Genomic DNA, 12,868 nt, shown 5'->3' on the forward strand with positions numbered 1-12,868 from the left:
AGTACCAGTTTGCATAGTTTCTGGAGAACACCAGATACACACACAGCATAAGAAACGTTGGTCTTAATACTTGTTTTTCTGCCTGTACAATTTAACTCTAATAACGAGGCCCTCTTCCATATGGCTTTTTGCTTCTTCCTATTGATTTATAATGCTGCATGGAAATATAGTATCAGACCAGTAATCAGGTAGATATTCTGGGAAGCTGGGAAGCAATTACCACCATTGTTTGCTATCAGAATCTTAGCTCCTTATTACTTCAACCCAGTTCTGAACCACATGCATGCAGAAATCTTTCTTTTTATCTGGGAATCTAAAAGTCTGGAGCCTGATGACATTGGCAAATGAGGCTTCCTATGGTTTCCAGCAAGTAATAATTTAACCACACCAAATGATTTTCTTACCACAAACTAGAATTGTTGTAACCTATGTAAAATATTGGAGGGGGGAGTGCATGTGAAATGAGAGTTTTCTTCAAGTAGAAGACTATATGAAAAACCTAAAAGTCAATTTCCCGAAACTGCTGCCTTCTAAAAGTCTTAAGTTACAATTCCCAACATAGCAGGGGAAGATTGTTCTAAACTGTGGCACCTGATTAAAAAGATTAACTCAAACTTGGAGGTACAAATCTTAGCTTATAGAAGTAATAATAAAAGTTTGTGAAGCCCTTCTCTTTTTTTTCCCATCAACAGTGTCTTGCCTAGGAAAATGTCCTACAACCTTCGCAAGATTATGGGTTCCATTGGAGTCTTGCATAAAACTACCAAGTTAGATTGCACCAAAAATTGTCACTTAAATATCATTGACTACGGTAGGCCAAAACAGTTTTCCAAAATACTTTGTCTGTATCCATTCCAATCTTGTTCTAATCTAGGTAGATTGGTTTGGCATGGGGGATACAATGATAGAACAATACATGAGTAAACAGATATAAATAATTTTTGGTACAAAATAATGATTGCATATTAAATGGATGCAACAGAAAGCACTGGCATGCACTACAAAATTGATTAAGTCAGACAATTTTTTTTCTTAATTTCTCTTATCTTTTCTGGTATCCAGTTCCAAATATTAACTCTTTTGGAAGTGATAGGTTTGCTTGATTTTATTGGTTTATTGTTATTTTTTATTTTTTATTTGTATTTTTTTATTTTATTATCAAATTTAGAAACAATCCGTCTCTCTCAGAGAGCAAGTCTGGCAGTGCACAAGTAAAATATTAAAACATAAAAACTGCATCTGAATCTTAGGAGACATTAAAAGTGAAAAAGATGGTGGGAGCAATATAGCAACATGGCAGAGCCAGCTATTCAGGCTCTCTTGAAAGGCCAGGAGAATGGGGGTCCACCTTGCCTCTGTGGGGAGAACATTATAAAGATGGAGGGAACAGCAGAGAAAGTTCTCTTCCCAAATTTCACCAGCTGAAATTCTTTAACTGATGGGGTCCACAACACACCCTTTCTGTCTGACTGAGTCGGATGCGCCAATGTAATGGGGCAAAGACAGTGTAATGGGTAATCTGCTTTATACCATGTAGAGATTTAAAGGTCATAACCAAAACCTTGTATTGGACCTGGAAGAAACTGGCACCCAATGCAGTCAGAGGAGCAGATGTGTTACATGTATTTGGGGTTACCCAACATTGCTTGCATGGTCACATTCTGTATCAGCTGACACAGATCCTTTTCAAGGATAGTCTCATGTGGAGCACATTGCAATAGTTCAAACAAGATATGACCAGGGTGTGAATGACCAAGCAAAGAGCCTCCAGTATCCAGGAACAGGTGCAACTAGAATACAACACAAAGTTAAGCAAAAGCACTCCTAGGCAAAACTTCTCCCTCCTCTTCAAGCAGGAGCTATAAATCTAGGATAACTCCCAGATTATGCACTAAATCTGCCTGGGGTAGTGCAACCTTATCCAAGACCAAAGGTGATAAACTCACAGATACAGAATCTACCCACCCCCCGCCAAAAAAAGCCACATAGGTTTCTCCCATCTCTTCTGAAAAGATCTTATATTGTCTTTTTGAGATTAATCTCCTTGGAACTATTAGCCACCCAGTCCAGTACTCTAATTGTTCAGTCTAGGCAATATAGACTAGGGAGTCTCATTAAGGCAACTGAAGGTCTGGAAATCAGGGTAGTTTTTTCCTTTCCACCTTGTGATTTGTGATAACTGAAATATTACCTTTCATTCTCAGATATATTTTCAGTTAAGTTAACAAAAAAATAGCAGGAACATTTAAATTTAAAGGACTTGATTTTTAATTTAAATCCAAAAATGATATTAGGTGGTCCAGCCCTGCCCAAAATGATACTTTAACAGGTAAGGTACATGTTAAGGTACCTTGAGGTATGTTGAACTATTATGTTGGGCATTTTCTGGAATATTGAAATAGAAATAAATGAAAGTAACTATTTTAATATCTTATGAAATATGATGATTTGCATACCAATACTTTCCCATTGGCCTATAATACATTTTTGATCATACGTCTTAAAAAACCACCATCTATTTAAGAAAAGAGCCACCCTAATGACCTAGTTACTAGGCTCTTTCCTGTTTTGAGACTTATGATTCTTTTTAATATATTAAAGTGTTAAATAGGAAACATCATATCTGTTAATGACATTTTCATAAGGAAACAAGGGTGGAGAAATCTGATTAGAGCTGGGCTGGGGAGACTGTTCGCATGCCCACAGAGAAGACTTTGTGTGCCATGTATGGCACACGTGCCATAGGTTCACCATCATGGTCCTATACCATTCCAGACAAATAGCTTCCCAGTCTTTTCTTTAAAACCTCCAGTGATGAAGCCTACGAAGGCAAACTGTTTCACTGATTAATTGTTCTCACTGTTAGGAAATTTCTCCTTAGTTCTAGGTTCCTTTTCTCTTTGATTACGTTTCATCCATTGTTTCTTGTCTTGCCCTTTGGGGCTTTGCAGAATAGATTGATCTCCTCTTCTTTGTGGCAACTCTCAAATATTGGAATATTGCTACCATGTCACTCCTAATCTTTCTTTTCACTATAGGTAATCTTCGGTTCACACCAGTTCATTTAGTGACCATTCGAAGTGACATGATAACAGTCAAGTGTTTACGACAGTCCCATAATTACGAATGTTGCAGCACCACGGCAGTCGTTCACCCTTACAAATGACCACAGAGGCACTGCAACATTCAACTTGCCTATCACCCCCCCCCCCCACACTTCCAACAATTGCTGCCTCCCTCATATCCTGCTGCGCCAGACTCCCTTACCATGCAAAGATCTGTCTCCTCTCTGCCATGGTTTCTTTGAGAAATCATGCTGCCTCAAAATGTCTCATCAGTTTGCAAACATTTTGAGTGACGACTGGAAGCTTCTGGGCACTGTGATATCACAGGACTTCAGGCCATGAGATCAAGCCCCCCCTCCAAAGCTTCCATTTACCATGCAAGACATTTGCAAGCCGATGGGATGCTTTGAGGCAATACGATTTCTCTGCCTCAAAACATCCTGTCAGCTTGCTAACATTTTGCATGGTCCCCAGAAGCTTCCAATTTCTGTGCAAAATGTTTGCAAGCTGACGGGATGCTTTGAGGCAGTGAAATCGCACTGCCTCAAAGCATCCCATTGGCCTGCAAACATTTTGAGTGCCAAGACTGAAAGCTTCTGGGGGCCGTGCTCCTGTGCGCAGAGAAGCTGGGGAGGAGAGAGCTAGCTAGATCTTTGCAAGGTAAATGACCCAGTGTGACAGGATGGGAGGAGTGGAGCAATTGCATAAAGTATCTCAGTGAGTGGGGGGGAAACCTTGGGTAGTCTTAAGCAGGTGGCCTATTCCCACCCTGAGATAACAAATGTGCACATTTGTGGGTGAAAGCCAGGAGGTTTCATGTTCATTTTATGGGATTCATTCTAACGAATCTTCCAGTTACCAATGTAATTGGTAGGCTCCATTACATTCATAAGTCGAGGACTACCTATTGACTAGACATACCCAATTCTTGTAATTGTTCTTTATTTTAGCCTTCAACCCTCTAGTCACCTTGTTGCTCCTTTCTGTACTTTCCAGAGTCTCAACATCTTTTTTTTATATGGTGACTAAAACTGGATGCAGTATTCTTTTTAAAAAATTTTTATTGTTTGTACAAACTTTACATCATTGCCACACATTACATTTTTTTACCTATCTGTTGTGTCTGTTTTATCTATACAAATAAATCTTTTATACCTATGACTTCATATATTTGTGCATTTACATTATTTCATACATTTTTTTCATTCTATATATAATATTCTATATGTCCTATGTATAGCAGTTTTGACTACATTTATGTTGTTTTGTATAATATATATTAAATCTTTTATAACTATGACTTTATATATTTGTGCATTTACATTATTTAATACATTTTTTTCATTCTATATTTTCTATATATTCTATGTATAACAGTTTTTACTACATTTACATCATTTTGTGTAATATTTATTTGTTATAGACTATCTCATATTTCAATCTTTTAATCCTTTTCCGGTTTTGTAGTTGTTTATTGTTTTGTTAATCTTTCTTCCTTTCTTTTTTGCTTTCCTACTTTTCCTCTCTTTTCCTCTAGTCAATTGTACAATAAATCCCATACGGAGTAATATTCAGATTTGTCTTCCTCTTAGTTCTTTCGTGAGCCTATCCATCTCTGCACATTCCAATATTTTTTAATTACATTTTCTTCTGTTGGTATATAATTATTTTTCCAGTTTTGTGCGAATATAACTCTCACTGCTGTAACGATGTGTAAAATTAAGTATCTAGTATTTTTTCCATAATTTCCTTTTATAATCCCTAACAAAAATAATTCAGGTTTTAGTGCAATTTGATGTGTAGCAATCTCCTTTAGCCAATTTTTTATTTTTTTCCAATACTTTTTCACAGCTGTGCACGTCCACCACATATGGTAGTATGCAGTGACATGCGGTGAGCTTCATGGCCGGTGAGGCAAGCGCGAAGCCCCCGCTGAAGCCCCGGCACAGCTTTAAGATTTGTGGACTTCAACTTCCAGAATTCCTCCTCCAGTCATGTTGCGATGACGTCATCTGCATAGATCTGCTCCACTTTGCTTTATTCAACGGGGCGGGGGAGGGCTGCCGCTGAAGATGCCGATGAGCCCCTGCCGCCACGAGAATAACTACTGCTTCCTCCTCCTCCTCCTTTTCCAACAGCACCACCACATTTGCTGCCCGGCACTGCGGCCTTTTTTCCTGCTCCCGCTCCCTCCCGCAGACTCATGGCTCCTCAAAAGCACAGCGGAGGAGGAGGGGGCAGGATAACGCAGAGCCCAGCTCAGGTGCTCCGAGCTGTTGGAGGAGGAGGAGGTGGCAGCAGATATTCTGGTGGCAGCGGGGGCTTTGGGGCTTCATTTCAGCCGCAGTGCCAGGAGCAAGCGGCTAAGACTGGCCGCCCACAAAGGACCTCCCCAGGCTTGCTTTGCTGAACACAGGGTGACTGAGGCTAGTTTTAGCGGGCGCAGCCGGTGCAAACTACCGTCAGTTGCCCCACACCCATCAAAACAAGTCTGGGGAGGTCCTTTGTGGGCGGCCAGTCTTAGCAACTATATATTACTAATTCTTTTTAATGTGAACTTGAGTCTCCCCCAAACTGATTGCCTCTGGCATAGAAGCAGCCGTCCTTCCAAGTACATCTCGCTATTCCAAGCCAAGCAAAAGAAAACCAAAACCCACCATGTGTTTTTGAGCAAACCCAGCGGGAAAAGCAACCGCTGGCCTAACTGTTCTTCCATTTGCAGTCAATCACCATTTACAATGCAGCCTGTCAGCTGACACTGACAAAATGCTGTTTAATGGTTTGCCCAGGCAGGGAGGGAAATACGATGCACCCCACTGGATTACAGAAAAGCATTTCAAAAACAGCAAAACCCCACCTTGGAGCTTAAAGTGGACTAACCTCTCGCTTTGCCATGACTATTCCTTTAAAATATGTGAACTATTGCGTTTTAGAATGGGCGGCTGTAACAAAACATTAAAAGCATCCTGGCAGTCAGACAATGGAAATACCAATACACTGAACAAAAGATGTAGCGAAATATAAAGAATGCAAGAGAGAAACACGCATCCTTTTAAAGTCCCCAAATGCCAGGCACATTAGCCCAAGAAGAAGTGGTGCTTTTTTTCCCAAAAGGCGAGTTGACTTTCTTGGGGTATTTCCCCCCCCCTTTGAAAACGTTTCGCTTCTCATCCATGAAGCTTTCGGTTCTTCTATCCTCTTGCATGAGAAGAGAAATGTCTGAAAGGTGGGGGGGATCCCAGAAAGTCCACTCACCTTTGGAAAAAGCGCAGATCTGAATGATTGAGAACCTCTCTGTAGACATAATGGTAAAAGGTTGGAAAAACCAAAGAAATTTTACTTGCACGCTGGAGAGTTGAACTTGCTCGGAGCATGAACTTTTCCAACACAGGCGCGTTTTACAAGCAAGGCTCCTGCTGCTAGATTGCGCAGTCACTCAACTGCAAGGCATGATTCGCTGCTCCCAGATCAGGAGGCGGGAGAATCATTTGCCTCCTTTGCATATGGAATTTTTCGCTTTTTAACCCTTGCTTAACTCTTAAAAGGCGAAAAAATCCTTATGCAAAGGAGGCCCATAGTTCTCTAGCTTCCCCCTACAGTTAACACTAAGCAGATTCAAAGTCACTGTGACTTGGAGTCTGGCAGCAACTATCCTGGCCTTTTTAATTATTTTAAAAATTATTTCCTTTTCCTCGCTTGACTGGTGAGGCCCCACTTCCTCTGCCTCCAGTGACTGCACGTCCCTGGTAGTATGTTCCATGTTGTTTGTTGCATTTCCAGCAGATAGATGAACACTCCCGGAACATTTTTGCAATTCTCGCTGGTGGAAGGTGCCATCTGTAGAACATCTTGTACATGTTCTCTCTATAAGCTGTTTGCCATCGTTAATTTGTAGTTTATTTCCCAATTTTTTTCCCATTCCGCCAATTCTATACTATACCCAAAGTTTATCACCCATGTTATCATCGTTCCTTTCAGTTTTTTCTTCCATTTTAAATTTTAATAAGTAGTGATATATTTTTTTAATCAATTTTTCTTCGGTTCCCTGTAAACCTTTATCCAGCTCTTGCGACTCCTTATAGAATCCATCCCTTTCCCTATCTTTTTTATACCTTGCCTGTATTTGTAAATAGGGCCACCAGCCAATATCTATTCCCTCGTCTTTCAGTTCTTGCCTTGTTTTTAGTCTTTCTTGGTTGTCTAATATGTCTTTATATCTTATTATCTTGTTTATGTCCAATACGTTAGGGTATATCAGAGCCTCCATGGTGCACAGCCAGGTTGGGATTTTATTGTAATGTTTTGTTTTGATTTTTAACCATGTTTGTAGTAGAGCTTTTCTAATTAAATGTTTTTGTAAATAGTTATGAATCTTGTCTTTCCCATCCCAGATAAAGGTGTGCCAGCTCAATTCCAAATTATAATCTTCTATTGTTAATAATCTTCTGTTTTTTTAAATTGATCTAGTCTTTTATCCAAGTGAGAGGTGCTGCTTGGTAATAAAGCTCCCAATCAGGAAGTCCAAATCCTCCTCTTTCTCTACTGTCTTGTAACAATTTTAATTTAATTCATGGTTTTTCCCCTGACCAAATAAACTGTGCGATTAATTTGTTTAAGTCTATGAAAAAAAATTTCCCTAGGTTAATTGGCATCACTTGAAATAAAAATAAAAATTTTAGTAGTATATTCATTTTAATGATGGCAATTCTTCCCATTAAGGATATTTGTAGTTTCCTCCAATTTTCCAGGTATATTTCTTAATTTTCTGAATAGTTTTAACATAATTATCTTCTTTAATTGTTGAGTATATCCTTGTCAGCCAAATTCCTAGGTACTTTACTCTTTTTGCTATTTGCATTCCCATGTTTTCCTCTAATACTTGCTCTTGTTTTTTAGTAAAAGTCTTCATAATGATCTTTGTTTTGTTCTTATTAATTTTAAGTCCCGCTATCTTACCGAATTCCTCTATTTTTTGGATTAATTTAATTCCTGATTTTAATCAATCCTCTAATATGAATACCATATCATCCGCAAATGCCTGTGTTGTATATTCTTTTTAAATTTTTAATCCCTTTATTTCTTTTTTTTTTTAGTAAGATTTTATTGGTAAAACGAAAATACAACATCCATAACTTGTAAAAAACAATACAACTACATTTCGAGATATTCCCATACTATCAAATCATATAAACATCAAAGGTTAGGTATCTTATTCCTTCCCTCCCTTTTCTCTTCCCTCATTTCTTTCTTTTCCATACCCTTTTCTTCCCTCCCCCCTTACTTCCTTCTCCCCTGCCTTCCCTCCTTTCTTTTCTCCTTTCCTCCTTTCCTTCCCCCTCCTTTCCCTCCCTCGATCCCCCCTCCTTCTCACATACCTTCCCTCCTTCCCTTCCTCTTTCCCTCCTCCTTTCTTTTCTCTTAATCTCCCTCCTTTCCTCCCTCCCTCCTTCCTTCCTTCCTTTCAACACTCCTTCTCTCTTTCTTTCCCTCCCTCTTTCCCTCTTTACTACCCTCTCTTCTTCCCTCCCTCCTTCCTCCCCCAGTTTCTTCTCTTTCTTCTCTCCTTCTTTCTTCCCACCTTCTTTCCCTTCTCTTCTTTCTCTTCCTCCTCTTTATCCTTCCCCCCTTCTTCTGCCTTTCCTATTCCTCTCCTTTCTCCTCTCCATCCTGACTTCCCTACTGTCCTCCTTCCCTCCCCTCTAACCTTTGTTACATTTACATATTTTCCTCTGCTGAGGACAACCTGGTTCTCTTTTCCTTTCCTTGCTTAAAGAGGCAAGGATTATAAATCCTCTCGCCTCATCTAAAATGAAGTTTAATCGCTAATTTCATGCAGGTAGTTATAGCGGATTTCCTATCAGCTTTTTTAAGTTTTCCCAACATTGTAGTGTAACAAAATTGCTCGACGGTGGGTTCTCACCCCTAATACATTTCTCCTTTCGCTTATCTCTCAGTTGTTGTATATTGTTCATTTGAGTTATTGGTTTAATCGTATTAGGTTAGTCAGCTATCTCTTTTTGTGTCTAAGTCTTCACTGACTCATCAAGCCATTTGTACAGCTTCTCCCAGACTGTATAAAAGTCTGTATCTTCTTTGTCATTAATTCGCATCGTCAATCTGTTCATTTCTGCTAGTTCTAAGATTTTATTCATCACCATAGTGTTGGTGGGGGCATTTTCACTCTTCCAGCACTGTGCGTAAACAATCCTTGACGCTGTCAGAATATGGACTAGGAGGTATTGGTTAGATTTGCATTTTTTTGATCTATTATCCCTAATAAGAAAGTTTCCGGCTTAAGACATAGTTTAATTGACAAGATTCCATTCAGCCATCCTAGTATTTGCTTCCAATATGCTTTGGCTACCGGACACGTCCACCACATATGGTAGTATGTGCCCAGCACTGTTTTACATTTCCAGCATATGGCCAAAACTTTTGAAGACATTTTCGCCAGTCTTGTCGGTGGAAAATGCCAGCGGTAGAACATTTTATATATATTTTCTTTATAGGCCGTCGATTTTGTCAATTTTAGGTTCCATTCCCAGACTCTTTCCCAGTCGTCTAGGTCTATTGTGTGGCCGATGTTTTGGGCCCAGGTTACCATGACTTCTTTTACTCTTTCTGCTTCCGTTTTTCGAATCAGTAAGCAGTTGTATATTTTTGAAATTAATTTCTCATCTGGTCCAATTAAAATTTTATCTAATTCCTGGTTCTTGTTCTGGAAGCCTGGTTGTGCTAGATCGAATTTGTGTTTGTTTTGAATTTGAAGATATGGCCACCAATCGATGTTTATTCCCTTATCAGCCAAATTTTCCCTGGGGTTTAGTTTGTTTTGGTCGTCTAGAAACTGTTGGTAGGTAACAATTTTATCCAAATTTATCAAATTCGGGTATATCAGGGCTTCCGTCGGAGATATCCATTTAGGTAGTTGCGTGTAGTATCTCCTTCTAATTTCCAGCCAGTCCTTAATTAATACCTCCCTTAAATGGTGACTACTAAAATAATTGTGGATTTTATTTCCCTCGCACCATAAGTAGTTGTGCCACCCGTATTGCAGGTCGTGGCCCTCTATTGTTAAGATTCTTTTATTAGCTAACATTACCCATTCTTTTATCCACATAGTTGTTGCTGCTTGATGATATGTTTTCCATTCCGGTAAGCCCATTCCCCCTTGAGTTCTTTTATCCTGCAGGTGCATATATTTTATTCTGGGCTTTTTACCATTCCATATAAAGTTTCGAATCATTTTGTCCAAATCATTATAAATTTTTTCCCCTAACTTGACCGGTGCCATTTGAAATAGGTAGAGGATTTTTGGCAAAACATTCATTTTAATTACTGCGACTCTTCCCATCAGTGATAGTTGTAGTTTTGACCAGGTTTTTAAGTCCTTTTGAGTATTCTGTAACAACTTATCATAGTTGTCTTCTTTTATGGAAGAGCATTTCGCAGACAGCCAGATCCCTAAATACTTAATTTTTTTAGTTACCTTTAATTCCATTGTTTTCTCTAGTTCTCCAATCTGGTTTTTGGGGAAATTTTTTATAATCATTTTTGTTTTTTCCTTGTTTATTTTTAAACCGGCCACACACCCAAAGTTCTCAATGTCCTTCATCAAATTTGGTCCTGAAAGTAAGGGGTCTTCCACGATAAAGACCATGTCATCCGCGAAGGCCTGTACTTTATATTGTTCTTTTTTTATGGTCAAGCCCCTAATTTCCTGATTTGATCTTATCCGATTTAAAAGGACCTCTAGTGACATAATAAATAGGAGTGGGGAGAGCGGGCACCCTTGTCTAACACCCTTTCCAATTTGTATCCTCTCCGTTAGTTCCCCGTTGATTATGATATTTGCAGATTGCCGTGAATATATAGATTCTATAATCTTAATGAATTTGTCGCCAAATTTCATCATTTTTAGTTGAGTGATTAAAAAGTTCCAATCTAGGTTATTAAAGGCTTTCTGGGCGTCGACAAAGATTAATGCGAGTTGTTTCTCGGATCTTGTTTGATAGAATTCCAGGGTATCAATTATTATTCTTGTATTGTTTCTAATATGTCTTTTTGGGAGAAAGCCGTTTTGATCCGAATGGATACTTTGATTTAATATTATTTTTAGTCTTTCCGCCAATATTGATACAAAAATTTTATAATCTGCATTTAACAGGGATATGGGTCTATAATTTTGGACCTTGCTACTGTCCGCCTCTTCCTTTGGTATTAGGGTGATGTAAGCTTCCCCCCATGATTTTGGGACCCTACCATTTTGTAGTGCCTCATTACATAGTTCTAATAATTTGTCTTCCATGGTATTTTGAAGTTTTTTATATATTTCCGACGGAAGCCCATCCGGCCCAGGTGTTTTATTGTTTTTTTGTTTTTGAATGGCCTTTTTCAGTTCTTCTTGTGTGATTTCTTTATCGAGCATCTCTCTCATCTCCTCCGACAAGACTGGAAGCTTCTGCTTTATAAGGTATTTTCTAATGTCTTGTTCATTAATTTCGTCTTGTTTATATAGTTTCCTATAATAGTTCTGTACTATCTTTTTCTTTTCTCCTATTTCTTGTTTCAAATTCCCCTCCTCGTCACACAATTGTTTAATAATTCTTTTGACCTTCTCCTTTCTTATTTTGTGGGCCAACCATCTCCCAGTTTTATTTGCATGTTCAAAATAATTCTGCTTCATTCTCTTAATGTTTTGTGCTATTTCCTCTTGAGAGATCAAATTTATTTGGTGTTTAATTAACTCTCCTTTTTCCCTGTGTCTACTGTTTTCTGGCTCTTTCTGGGTCAGCAGTTCTGTCTCTCTTAATTCTTTGTTCAGTGTATTAAGTTTTCCCCTATGCACTTTGTTTCTTCTTATTATATAGGCTATAGATGTTCCCCTCACAACTGCCTTCATCGTGTCCCAAACATTTTGTATTGAGGTCTGCTCTTTACAGTTTTCTTTAAAGAAGTAGCCCAATTCCTTTTCTATTTGTTGTACAAATTGTTTCTCTTGTAGTATGTTCTGGTTTAATGTCCACCTAGCTTTTATCCTTGCCTTCCCTTTCCATTGCCATAAGACTGGGTGATGGTCGGCCCACTTATTGGTTGTTATTTCAATATTTACAGTATCCATGAGTAGCTCCGAGTTTGACCAAACCATGTCGATACGGGACCATGAATTATGTGGATGGGAGTAAAACGTGTACTGTTGCATCTTGTCATTCATTGTTCGCCAGACATCATAAAGATCTAATTCCTTCACCATATTTACATAGGCAGACGGTAGTTTCCTTCTTGTGCTTTTCTTGTGTGTACCCTTATAGTCCATCTTACCATCTGCTATAGCGTTGAAATCCCCTAGAATACATATATTTTGCCACTCTATTTCATTTATCCTCTTATATAGATTAATATAAAATCTCTCTTGTTTTTGATTTGGGGCATAGACTCCAACTAGTACAAATTTTTTCCCACCATTAATTATCTCCACCATTAATACCCTACCGTCTTTGTCTGCATGTATTAATTTGGGGTTCAACCATTCTTTTATATACATCACAATTCCTCTTTTTCTGGTTTGTGCTGATGAGCAGAATGTTTTACCTAGTTTTGGACAGACCAACAGGTTATTGTACTTTTCTTTAATGTGGGTCTCCTGAAGACAGATTACATCTAACTTTTGTTTCACTAGATCCAACAGTACACGTTTTCTTTTGGAAGTTATGTTAAGACCATTTACATTTGCTGATAGTACATTCGTTTCCCATTCTTCAATTCCATTACACGTTATTTGCTTTGAGGGCGCCTTTAGATCG

The 12,868-nt window shown here is 38.6% G+C and overlaps 1 protein-coding gene across 1 annotated transcript in view; it reads left to right on the forward strand.

Moving 5' to 3' along the window:
* The window catches only part of LOC148045944 (leucine-rich repeat-containing protein 37A3-like), a 117,291-nt gene that overhangs the window by 41,972 nt on the left and 62,451 nt on the right, over positions 1-12,868 (forward strand). The gene's annotated exons all lie outside the window — the stretch shown is intronic.

This window comes from Thamnophis sirtalis, unplaced genomic scaffold (genome assembly GCF_051295495.1).
Source record: "Thamnophis sirtalis isolate CommonGarterSnake01/CBP01778 unplaced genomic scaffold, rThaSir2_p1.2 scaffold_4, whole genome shotgun sequence".
In the NCBI taxonomy this organism is placed as follows: domain Eukaryota; kingdom Metazoa; phylum Chordata; class Lepidosauria; order Squamata; family Natricidae; genus Thamnophis; species Thamnophis sirtalis.